The sequence below is a fragment of the Ornithorhynchus anatinus genome, chromosome 1, assembly GCF_004115215.2.
Source record: "Ornithorhynchus anatinus isolate Pmale09 chromosome 1, mOrnAna1.pri.v4, whole genome shotgun sequence".
Lineage (NCBI taxonomy): Eukaryota > Metazoa > Chordata > Mammalia > Monotremata > Ornithorhynchidae > Ornithorhynchus > Ornithorhynchus anatinus.
Genome location: NC_041728.1, coordinates 110,312,236 through 110,325,270, shown reverse-complemented (window position 1 = coordinate 110,325,270; position 13,035 = coordinate 110,312,236).

Genomic DNA, 13,035 nt, shown 5'->3' with positions numbered 1-13,035 from the left:
CCCCAAGCAGCAGATAAATCATTTCTCATCTTTTCCATGAAATTAAATATTTACCCTCTTTTGCTGAAGAGTCTTGTACTGAGGCAGTCTGTGTCAGTGGTCTATTTTCCTAATTGAATTTACAACGATCATCTAGTGAATTGATGCTATTCCTCATTAGATATTTTTAACTTTCTGAACCTCTATCCCACAGAGGCATGTCTGGTGCTGTTGGAACTTGAATAGGAGGGAAATGACTTTGATATATGACTTTGCCAATCATAATACAGCTTGTCTTGTCTTATGCTGTCGAACCTTCTCCCACCCATAGAGACTCCATGGACACATCTCTCCCAGAACGTCCCACCTCCATCTGAAATCATTCTGATAGTGTATCCACCGAGTTTTCTTGGTAAATATGTGGAAGTGGTTTAATCATTGCATTCCTCCGCTCAGTAAAGTTGAGTCTCCACCCTCGACTCTCTCCCAGGCTGCTGCTGCCCAGGATAGATGAGTTTCTCCTGGATTCTTTATACATACATATATATATATATATATAGATCTGCATTATATAATGTAAGTATGCCTTGAATGATTCATGAACCAATAACTATTGGAGTTAGTTGTTTTTTAATGTCTTCTTTAGGCTCCCTGATAGTTCCTGCTACTTTTTTTTTTTCTTGGTACTAGTTAAGAGCTCCCCTTTCAGGGTCGCACCTGGAGAGTTTCCAGGATTCTACCAGTCTTGGCCACGGAGGGAGAGTCAAGCAGAGGCCTACCCATTCCATTCCTAGCTTGGCCAGTGGCTAGTGAGTGGAAGGCCTCAGGATAGATGAGTTTGGATTTGTAGCAGATCGTCTTCCACTCGCTAGCCACTTCCCAATCCAGGAGTGGAATGGGTAGGCCTCTCCTTCACTCTCCCTCCCATAGTCAAGACTGGTAGAGTACTGAAAACTCTCCAGGTGCGACCCTGAGAAGCTTCCAGTTTTGCATTCACAGATGTGTGTGAGCCACAGAGAACAGCACGACTTCCACCGTCTCCTTATCCTCCCTTCGAATTACCTATGCACTGGCCTCAGAAGAATCAATCAATCAGTGGCATTTATGGAGTGCTTACTCTGTACATCACACTGGGCTGTGGGTGCTGGTGAGAGTGCAATAGAGCATATAAGAGAAGAATCATACAGATCCATCCCCGGTCATGCTTCCTAAGCAAAATTAAAATCATGGTTAATTAACACCATGCTAATTCAAACTCTTTCCTGGGCACAACCCTCAGATCTCTCAAGATCATGGCTTTTGAGACTGTTTCTAGTGGGAAACATCAGTCAGAAGCATCATGGCCTAGTGGAAAGAGCCTGGGCCTGGGAGTCGGAGGACTTGAGTTCTAATCCCACCTCTGCCAATCGGTTGCTGTATGACCTTGGACAAGTCACTTCACTTCCTCTGTGCCTCAGTTCCCTCTACTGTAAAATGAGGATTAAATACTTGCTCTCCCTCCTACTTAGACTGGGAGCCCCATGCTGGAAAGTGACTGTGTCTTACCTAATTAACTTGTACCTACCCTAGTGCTTAGAAAGGTGTTGGTTACATAGTAATAATAATACCTAGTGGATAGATAAGCAGTGTGGCTTAGTGGAAAGAGCCCGGGCTTGGGAGTCAGAGGTCATGGGTTTGAATCCCGGCTCTGCCACTTGCCAGCTGTGTGACTGTGGGCAAGTCACTTAACTTCTCTATGCCTCAGTTACCTCATCTGTAAAATGGGAATTAAGACTGTGAGCCTCATGTGGGACAATCTGATTACCCTGTACCCCGGTGCTTAGAACAGTGCTCTGCACATAGTAAGCGCTTAACAAATACCAACATTATTATTATTATTATAGAGCACAGGCCCAGGAGTCACAGGATCTGGGTTCTAATCCTGGCTCCATAACATGACTATTTTGTGTTCTTGTAGGTGCCTCAGTTACTCCATCTGTAAAATGGCAATTAAGACTGTGAACCTCACAGAGGAAGCTCTTAACAACTTAACAAATACCATAAATAAGCAAACAAAAAAAACACAAGAACTGACTAGAACAGGAAACCAATAAAACAATAATAAGTGCCGGTATGTCCGTTGCAGTATGAATCATTTCTTTTCGACGGGGCTGAGTCAAACTCTCCTTGGTTCTCAAACTGTAAGCTCGTTATGGGCAGGGAACGTTGGCTGTTGCTTCTGTTGTATCGTACTCCCCCAAGCGCTTAGAACAGTGCTCTGCACGTAGAAAGCGCTCAATAAATACCATTGATTGATCGATCGATCTTCCACCCGCCTCCTCAATCAAGCAATCAGTTGAGAAGCAGTGTGACCTCGGGCAAGTCACTTAACTTCTCTGCCTCATTAAGACTGTGAGTCCCGTGAGGGACAAGGACTGGGTCCAACCTTAGTAGTTTATATTTATCCCAGTGCTTAGAACAGTGCCTGGCATGTAGTAAGTGCTTAACAAACACCACCCCCACAATGAAATCAGTGGCATTTATTGAGCCTTTACCATGTCCAGAATACCGCCCTAAGGACTTGGGAGAGTACAAGACAGTAGAGTTGGTAGGTACGATTCCTGTCACGGCACAATGCCTGATCCTCTCAGAAAAGCCAGATATTAAAGATCCCAACACGACATTAGCAGCGGGAGCAGCTTTACCTGCTTTGGCCCGGCCCTGGCCTATGTTAACAGTCGACTTTGACTTTCACTCCAGAATGCACTGTTTTGAGCCCTTGTGAAGGTACAACAGAAGCCCGAGGTAAATTCTTTGCCCAGAGGCGCTCACTTTCTAACCTGAGATAAAAGAGAGATAAAGAAATAGGACTTGGGCATCTCCGGTGATTTCACAAGGGCGGACTGAGCAACGCAGCCGGCCACTTACTTGAATAGGTCCCAAATATCCAAGAGTGGGGATGAGGAGGAAGCCTGGATGGAGGAGAAAGACAAGGGACTCTATAAAACCAGCTGGCTTCCACCCCTCCTTATATGAATAACTGTGGTACTGGTTAAGCACTTACTCTGAGACAAGTACTGTACTAAGCCCTTGGGTAAATACAAGAAAATCCAGTCAGATGCAGTCCTTGTCTCAAGCCTTTAGACTGTAAGCATATTAGGCTGTCTGCTAATTCTGTAGTCTCCCAAGCACTTAGTACAATGCTCTGATAGGATAAAATGAAAGCCATCGCTCGGTTGAACTCAATAATAATATTGCAAAAGGAAAAACCAATACCTCACCCACATCACTGCTCATATTTCTGGGGCTACAAGACACTAGAGCCTTAAATCTTATGATATAGCACCGGGTTTATTTTTTTGTCATTAAGTTTCAGTTTCTTTTTTATCAGTATTTCATTCAATAGTATTTATTGAGTGCTTACTATGTGCAGAGCACTGTACTAAGCGCTTGGAATGTACAAATAGGTAACAGATAGAGACAATCCCTGCCCTTTGACGGGCTTACAGAAGCAGCGTGGCTCACTGGAAAGAGCACGGGCTTTGGAGTCAGAGGTCATGGGTTCAAACCCCGGCTCTGCCACTTGCCAGCTGTGTGACTTTGGGCAAGTCACTTAACTTCTCGGTGCCTCAGTTCCCTCATCTGTAAAATGGGGATTAAGACTGTGAGCCCCACGTGGGACAACCTGATTCCCCTGTGTCTACCCCAGTGCTTAGAACAGTGCTCGGCACATAGTAAGCGCTTAACAAATACCAACATTATTATTATTAATCGTATTTAATACACAGAAGGACTACTACTAAAGGCAAAATGGCCTAATGAAACAGGCACGGGTCAGGGGATCATGAAACCCGTGACCAGTCCCATTTCTACCCTTGGTTTCCTGTGTGACTTTGGGCAAGTCACCCTCTCTGGCCCACATTTTCCCCATCTATAATTGGGGATAATAATGTCGGCTTCTCCCTACCACACAAGGGTGTTGTGAAATGAGACTGAGTCAGTTGTTGTGAAACTTCTACGGAATAATGAAAGCACTGTACAAATCTTAGGAATTATCATTACATTATATTTATATAGCTCCTTTCACAATCAAAGTAATATGCCCAGAGATAGAGTATGAGTTTAAAGATTACTTAGTCAAGTGCTTCTGGTTGAGTTTTCCCTTATTCATCTTCTACTCTGAATTAATCTTTCTGACCTCATTCCCTTTCCCTCTTTCCCCTTCCTTTTTTAGTATTTGGTATTGCTTATCGTCCCTTATTTCTTGTTTGATTTAAAGTTAATCCTTGCATCTCACAGCATGTCGTAATAGTCCCTTCCCAAGAGAGGCACGATGCCAGGGTGATTTGCATAAAAGGCTTGTGATCACTTTATGAAGTTGTCTGGATATTTTATCAATTCAACCAATCCCAAATCCAACACGGCGCCGAAAGCAATTGGCGCCGAAAGCGATGTAGTCTAGTGGCAAGAAAACGGGCCTGGGAGTCAGAAGACCTAGGTTCTAATCCTGCCTCTGACACTTGTCCGCTGTGTGACCTTGAGCAAGTCACTTTACTTCTCTCTGCCTCAGTTACCTAATCTGTAAAATGGGGAATAAAACTGTGAGTCCCATGTGGCACAGGGACTGTGTCCAACCCGATTTACTTATATCCACCCCAGAGCTGAGTACAGTGCCTGGTACATGGTAAGTGCTTGGGAAGCAGCATGGCTTAGTGGAGAGAATAAGGCCTGGGAATCAGAGGTCATGGGTTCTAATCCCAGCTCTGCCACTAGTCTGCTGTGTGACCTTGGGCAAGTCACTTCACTTCTCTGGGCTTCAGTTACCTCATCTATAAAATAGGGATTGATATGGTGAGCCCCGTGTTGGACAAGGCCTGTGTCCAACCTGATTTGCTTGTATTCACTCCATCTTTTCGTACAGTGCCCGGTACATAATAAGCACTTAACAAATACCATAATTATTATTATTATTATTAACAATAGCAACCCTGCGTGAGTTCTCAGTGAAGATGGCTCATGGAGTCCCTTCCTCCTGTTACCCTGGGCTTCCCCTCCAGCCCCTGCTGTGGGGATCAGCTCCAGGGTCACACACACACATGCACACACGCGCACATGCTTCTGTTTTGGAGGCAAACCTGCCATCATCCTGGGTTCCTCCTTTCCCCCCTCCCACTTCCCCAGATCCTCCTGCATGCCAGATCAAGGTACTTAGTAATTCAAACTGAGAGGCAGAGAGAGATTGTCCTGAAGACACTGGAAAAAGTCACCCATATATCATCTCGAAGGATTGCCTGAATAAGGTGCTGGAGCGATAAATGTACCCTGTCTTGGAACCCTCCAAATACTCACTTTTGCAACTTCAGAAAACAGGTATAATCAGTAGTAATAGTAGTAACAGAAACAGTAGTATTTATTAAGAGCCTAGTGTGTACAGAATACTTCTACTAAGTATACATAATAAGTATACACGTGAGAATTAGAAATGGACCTTGTCCCTTGAATGGTTCACTGACTTCAAATATAGGTGGGGAAGAGGACTGGAGACAGACATATACGAAGTAATGAAACATTTAGACATTACAACAACATAAGGGACAAGGACAAATATGCAATGCACAAAATTAAAACAAAAGTCAGTAGGGTTCTGCGGCTAGAGGAGTAGAATTTCGCCCCATGATTCAGAGTCCACAGCAATAGTTTCCACAGCCACTAGCTTTACTGAGGTTTTTAGTTTTGTTTTCTTTTTGATGGTATTTGTCAGACACTTAATATGCGCCAGGCACTGAACTAGGCACCGGTGTAGATACAAAATAGTAAGTTTGGACACAGTCCCCATCCCACATGGGGCTCACAGTATTAGTCCCCATTTCACAGCTGAGGTAACTGAGATGCCGAGAAGTGAAGTGACTCACCCAAGGTCACACAGCAGATAAGTGGCAGATCCTGAATTAGAATCAGGTTCCTCTGACTCCCAGGTCCATGCTCTATCCACTAGGCCACGCTGCCTAATGGTTACAAGTGCTGTTCTCATCCCCCCTGGAGAGGGGGAATGCAGGATGGGATGGGGGTGTCATCGCTGGAGCAGAGGGCAGCCGGTGCCAGCCCTGGGTGGCAAGAAGAGGAAGGCAGCTTGTTAGAATACGGCCCCAAGAGGGGCCGAGAGTATACAGTGAGGCAAGCCTGCAAATGCTGGATGCTTAATTCGGCTCCAGATCTAGAGGGGCTAGAGAAGCAGCACGGCATAGAAGAATAGAGCACGGGCTTGGGAGGCAAAACAGACCTGGGTTCTAATCGTGGGGGGGCTGGAGATGCAGCATGGTCTACTGAAGAGAGAACAGGTCTGGGAGTCAGAAAGACCTGGGTTCAAATCCTAGCTCCACTACTTTGATGTCTGACCTTGGGCAAGTCACGGCTTAGTGGGAAGAGCACCAGTTTGGGAGACAGAGGTTGTGGGTTCTAATGCCGACTCTACGACTTTTCAACTCTGTGACTTTGGGCAAGTCACTTAACTTCTCTGTGCCTCAGTTACCTCATCTGTCAAATGGGGAATGTGAGCCCACATGGGACAACCTGATTAACTTGGATCTATCCCAGTACCTAGAACAGTCCTTGGCACATAATAAGCACTTAACAAATACCATCATTATTATTATTATTCCCTGGGCCTTGGTTACCTCATCTGTAAAATGGGGATTAAGACCGGGAGCCCCATGTGGGACAGGGACTGTGTCCGGCTTGATCAGCTTTTATCTGCCCCAGTGCCTCAAACAAGGCCTGACAAATAGTAAGTGCTTGGCAAATACCATAAAAACAAAAAAAAAGGCACAGTAATGGCTCTTATCTCCAGTCCGACAGGCCCAGAGCATGTCAGAGCCTGGCAGAGAGTTCCTCAGCCATGGTGTGAGGGCCGACAGTGCACAGGGAACACATTCCACTCAGGTGCTATGGAACAGAGAGCTTGGAGGCAGTGCTCGGGAATACCAAGGGAATCTCTTCTGAACCTCATTGCCCGAAAGCCAAAACACCACAAGTTCCCAAGTCTTCTTGACTCAGAACCTTTTCTGGTTTCTCTTGGGTTCAGAATAAGGAGACCTTTACTGAGTTCCCTGAAGAGATACGTCTTTACATGAGGACAAAGGCGGCCCTGTTGAGCAACACCTGTAATCCTCGAATGGGTGAGGACAGGGTGCAGAAGGGAAGCTAGGGTGTAATTGTCTTAGCCAAGTCTGTCTACCCGCTCTCCTGGCATGCCAGAATCTATTCTCTTCCATGGCATTACTCACAGGATATTTCCTCAAACTCATTACCACCAACCAAAGAGCTGTGAGTTAGCGTCTCTGATTTCAGTATGACACTGGATGGTGTCTTGTTTCCAGAAAAATGAGTGAATAGAAGTGGTGTTCTCACGTAAACCCGTAAATGGCAAGAAGATGGGTTGCTCGAGTGCAGTGGCTGCCTTGATGGGAGACAATACTCTATACGCTGGAAAATGAAGTCTTCAGCTTGGTTCAAAAACATTCACGTAAGCCTAAAAGCCCCAAATCCGTCCTTATGATCTTTACTCTTTGGCGTGTGTCAATTTAATGCTTGTTTTCTCCTGGGTGGCTTTTAGAGAAAGCCTGAGCTGCACACTACAGGCCCTGTTGTATGGCTTCAAATTGTCAAAGCAATGCCAGAAAAAGATGTGAAAGGATTTCCTTGTCCATTTTTTGAAAAACAATCAAGGACTCCTAAATCAAACACACGGAGCCAGCTGGACTTTTCTTCTTACACTTTGAACCACACCCATAGGTGGGGTGGAGCAGAACTGCACAGACGCTTATTTTCAAATGTGCAGTTCAAAGCTATTTCTGTTGAGTGAACGGCACTTACCATATTTATGCGTCAAAGGAAAAACTCCGGGATGAACTCTTGTAACATTGTTCTTTTCCCACCCCCTCCAGCAAGAGTGACTTCAAGTATGCAGAAGATTTTATGCTCTCATCCCATAAATGAATAGTAGAAACATAAACAGTAACTTGACTGTAATGAGGTGACACTGATTTCCAATTATAATCCTACACTGCTTGGCTTTAGCAACTTAAATTTCAGAGCTGGGAGAAGATGTTTAACATAATTGAATGTGCCTCAGTTCCTCTGTGTTTCACGTTTTGTTTTTAGAAATTAATCCTTTTTTTATCTTGCTTAAGGGTACAGCTCAGAAAGCATTCATTAAAATATGACCCAGAGTTCTTATGTCCATTTAAAGCCATGGCTACGTTACAATGCTCTGCACACAGTAGACCCTCAGTAAATACTACCAAATGAATGAGTGCATGAATAATTAACTATACATTAATGGAAGTCTAGATAATGAAGGTTCAGATAACTGTTAATATTGAGAGCAGTATTTTGGGTAAATGTAGATTTCTACATTCTCTCAAAATTCAATTAGCAGAGGATCATGTAGAAATAGAGAAAGTTCGAGTGGATTAATACGACTCTTAAAGAATCCAGTCATGATTGAACCAGACGTGCAGATTCAATCTCTGCAAATTTGTCCCGGTGAATCTGACAGCGATCTGCATTCAGGCAAAGTTACATCTGGTGGAAGTGTGCATGTGTACACTAAAGCCTGCAGCAGTACTTACTTGGGCCACATTTTTCATTAGCTGGCAGTCGGATTGATTCTGTACCCTCATTTCTTGGAATCTCTGGGCCTGTCAAATTTGTAGGGCTGCATTTACTTCTTCAGTATTCAAACAAATAGCCCCACTGGTTTTATGTTTCCAGTATTCTACCAGTCTGGACTACAGGAGGGAGAGTCAAGCAAAGGCATAACCACTGCATTCCTAACTTGGGCAGTGACCATTCATTCAATCATTCAATCATATTTATTGAGCATTTACTGTGTGCAGAGCACTGTACTAAGCACTTGGAATGTACAATTCAGCAACAGATAGAGACAATCCCTGCCCAACAGTAGCCTCACAGTCTAGCAAATGGAAGACAACCCGCTGTAAGTCAGAACTCCCCGGTGCTGGGTAGCAGCGGCATGGGAGAGAGTCGAGGGTGGAGACTCAAGTTTACCGCGTGAAAGGAGGCAGAAGTAAACTACTTCCTTATTTTAACCAAGAAAACTCTGTGGATATACTACCAGAACGATTTCAGATGGAGGTGGGGCGTTTCTGGGAGAGGTATGTCCGTGGCGTTGCTATGGGTCCGAAATAACTCAACTGCATGAAATAAGACAAACCCGGGTCTCTGGAAGTACTAAGATTTCTGCTTTTTCTGGCTTCCCTAAATAACCGCTTGGGTCAAGACTTTACTCCAAATGGTAGTGTCTGGATTACCACAGTGGTGGCCTAGGGGAAATAAAAATTTCAATTCAATTCAATTCAATCTCATCTATTGAGCGCTTACTATTAGTAAAGCATTGTAAAAAGCACTTGGGAGAGTGAAATAATAAACGGACCCATTCCCTGCCCATAATGAGCTTACAGTCTAGAGGGGGAGACAGACAATATGACTGAATAATGACTAAATGAATAAATAAAGCAATTATAGCTATGTACACAAGTGCCGTGGGGGTGGGAGAGGGGATATATAGAGGGAGCAAGCTAGGGTGATGCAGAGGGGAGTGTGAGAAGAGGAACACAGGACCAGGATTTAGGAAATCTGAGTTCCAGATTTGCCTCTGCTATTTGCCTGCTGGGTAATTTTAGACAAGTCAACTGACTTTTCTGTGCCTCAGTCTTCCTATCTGTACTATGAGGATACAATACCCCTTCTCCCTCCCTCTTAGACAGTGTGATGGGCTCTGTATCCCCTATCCTCTTAGGACTTGGCACATAGTAAGCATTTACTAAACACTATTATAATTATTCTTAGTATTGTCACCTACATATCTTCAAATTATGCATGTATCTTTACATTGTATATTATAAATTACTCATTTGTATTAATGTCTGTCTCCTCCTCTGGCTCTAAGCTCATTATGGACAGAGAACGTATTTGCTGATTCTGTTGTATTGTACTCTCCCAAGTGGTTAGTATAGTGCTCTGCAAATAGAAAGCACACAATAAATACCATTGATTGATTGACTGATCGGTTGATTAGTGGCCAGGATAGAATGCAGTCCAGCTCAGTAGTGACTGTAGCAGAATGAACAACTGTATTATAAAGAGGGAAACAGTGTGGCATAGTGGAAGGAAAACAGGCCTGGGAGTCAGAGGACCCGGGTTCTAATTCCAGCTCCTCCACTTGTCTGCTGTGTGATCTTGTGCAAGTTTCATCACTTTTCTGGCCCTCAGTTACCTCATGTGTAAAATGGGGATTAGGACTGTGAGCCCCATATAGGATGGGGACTGTATCCAACCTGATTCACTCCTATGTTCCCAGTGCTTAGTACAGTAGTACAGTGTCTGGCTCATAGTAAGGGTTTAACAAATTCCACAATTATCATTATTATTATTATTAGTGCCTGACCAAAACCAAATCCACTTCTGGCGCAGATGGTTCTGTGGCAGGTAGACATCTGACCTCCTCCACCAAGCATGCTGAACAGAATGCAGTGGGGTACTGCACCCTATCACCTATTTAAAAATTTTGTTCATTTATTTTCCCTCGCTTTTTTTAAATGGTCATTGTTGACAGCTTAATGATAATAATAATAATGTTGGTATTTGTTAAGCGCTTACTATGTGCAGAGCACTGTTCTAACCGCTGGGGTAGACATAGGGGAATCAGGTTGTCCCACATGGGGCTCACAGTCTTAATCCCCATTTTACAGATGAGGTAACTGAGGCCCAGAGAAGTTAAGTGACTTGCCCACAGTCACACAGCTGACAAGTGGCAGAGCCGGGATTCGAACTCATGACCTCTGACTCCAAAGCCCATGCTCTTTCCACTGAGCCACGCTGCTTCCCTACTATTTGCTAGGCACAGTAGGGCTAGATATAAGTTAATCAAGGCTTACGGTCTCAATCTCCATTTTACAGATGAGGTAACTGAGGCACAGAGAAGTTTGACTTGACCAAGGTCACACAGCGGACAAGTGGGAGAGTCAGGATTAGAACCCAGGTCCTTCTGATTCCCAAGCCCATGGTCTATCCATTAGGCCATGCTGCTAATTGTGGTCTTTGTTTAATACTGTGCACCAAGCACTGTGCTAAGTCCTGAGGGTAGATTCAGGATACTCAAGTAGGGCACAATCTCTGTACCACGGGACGCTCACAGTGTTAAGAGGGAGAGAGAACAGGTATTTGATCCTCATTATACAGTTGAGGAAATTGAAGCAACAGATAAGTTAAGTGACCTGCACATGATATTTCAGCAGTCAAGAGGCGGCGGCTGGAATTTAGAACCGAGATCCTCTGACCCCTGGGGCTCATGTCTTATCCCCTAGATCACTCATCATAGATCTGGATCCTCTCATTATGGCTCCTATCTCCATTCATGACTACAGCTAGTTCATCCAAGATAATCCTTGTTTGTCTCCCACAGCGGTAAGATTATAAAATCCTGATGATCAGATCGGGAAACAGCATGGCCTGATGGGAAGATCTTGAGCCTGGGAATCAGAGGACCTGGGTTCTAATCCCTGCTCTGCCACTTACCTGCTGTGTGACCTTTGACGAGTCACTTAACTTTCTGTGTCTTAGTTTCCTCAACTGAAAATGGGGATTCAATACCCATTCTCCCTTCTACTTAGACTGTGAGCTCCAAGTGGGATAAGGGATCGTGTCCAACCCGATTCACTTGTATCTACCCCAGCACTTAGGACAGTGCTCGACATTATGGACGGGGAATGTGTCTGTTTATTGCTGTAAGGTACTCTCCCAAATGCTTAGCAGAGAGCTCTGCGCACAGTATGTGCTCAATAAACGTGATTGAATATAGTAAGCATTTAACAAATACCACTGTTATTATTTTTATTATTTGTACAGCCATTACTGGATCAGATCAACAGTCTTTCTTATCCAGTATTCTGTAGTCAACAGCGGCAGCCTAATGGTTGGAGGAAACTCCTGATGTTCATTCGCTTTAACATCCATTCTCCAGGTCAGAGATGGACGATTTAACATCCCCCATTTCCCCCTCTATTCTGATCTTCCCTTGAGGACAGCCTTGTGGACAGCTTTTTCATAAATTTATCCAAACCATTCCTGAACCTAAGAACATTTTCCACCTGCACAACTTCCTGTTGTAATGAATTTCATGTCATAATGATGATTTCATTTATCAGAACAATCACACTTCCCCCCTTCAAAGCCCTACTGAAGGCACACCTCCTCCAGGAGGCCTTCTCGGACTAAGCTCCCCTTTTCCTCAGCTCCCCCTGCCCCCCCAACCCCGACCCATTCCCTCTGCTCTGCCCCCTCTCCCCACTCCACAGCACTTATGTATGTATGTACATATCTATAATTCTATTTATTTATATTAATGCTCTTTTACTTGTTCTGATGTGTGTGATATCTCTCTCTAATTCTATTTATATTGATGCTATTGATGCCTGTTTACTTGTTTTGATGTCTGTCTCCCTCCTTCTAGACTGTGAGCCCATTGTGGGCAGGGATTGTCTCTCTTTCTTGCTGAATTGTACTTTCCAAGCTCTTAGTACAGTGCTATGCACACAGTAAGTACTCAATAAATATGATTGTATAAAAGAATTAACTGATTACCATTTATTAAGCAGTGCCAAGTGCTGTGTTAAGCACTGGTATAGATACAGAACAGTCAGGTGGGAAGAAAACCCTGCCCCACATGGAGATCACCATTTAAGAGGGAAGAAGTATTTTACTCCCATTTTACAGGTTAGGAAACTGAGGCACCGAGAAACTGAATCACTTACCAAGGTCACACAGCAGATCGATGGCAGGGCTTGGGCAAGAACCCGGGTCCCCTGATTCCCAGTCTGATGTTCTTACCACTAAGTCATACTGCCGGAAGATGTTTAAAACCCTTCTCTGAAAAGAAGTGTTTACATTTTGCAATCCTCTGGCCCTAATTTGGCATGCTTATTATAGTACCCACAAAATAACAAGGGGATATTCATTCATTCACTTGTATTTATTGAGCACTGTCTGTGATAAAGT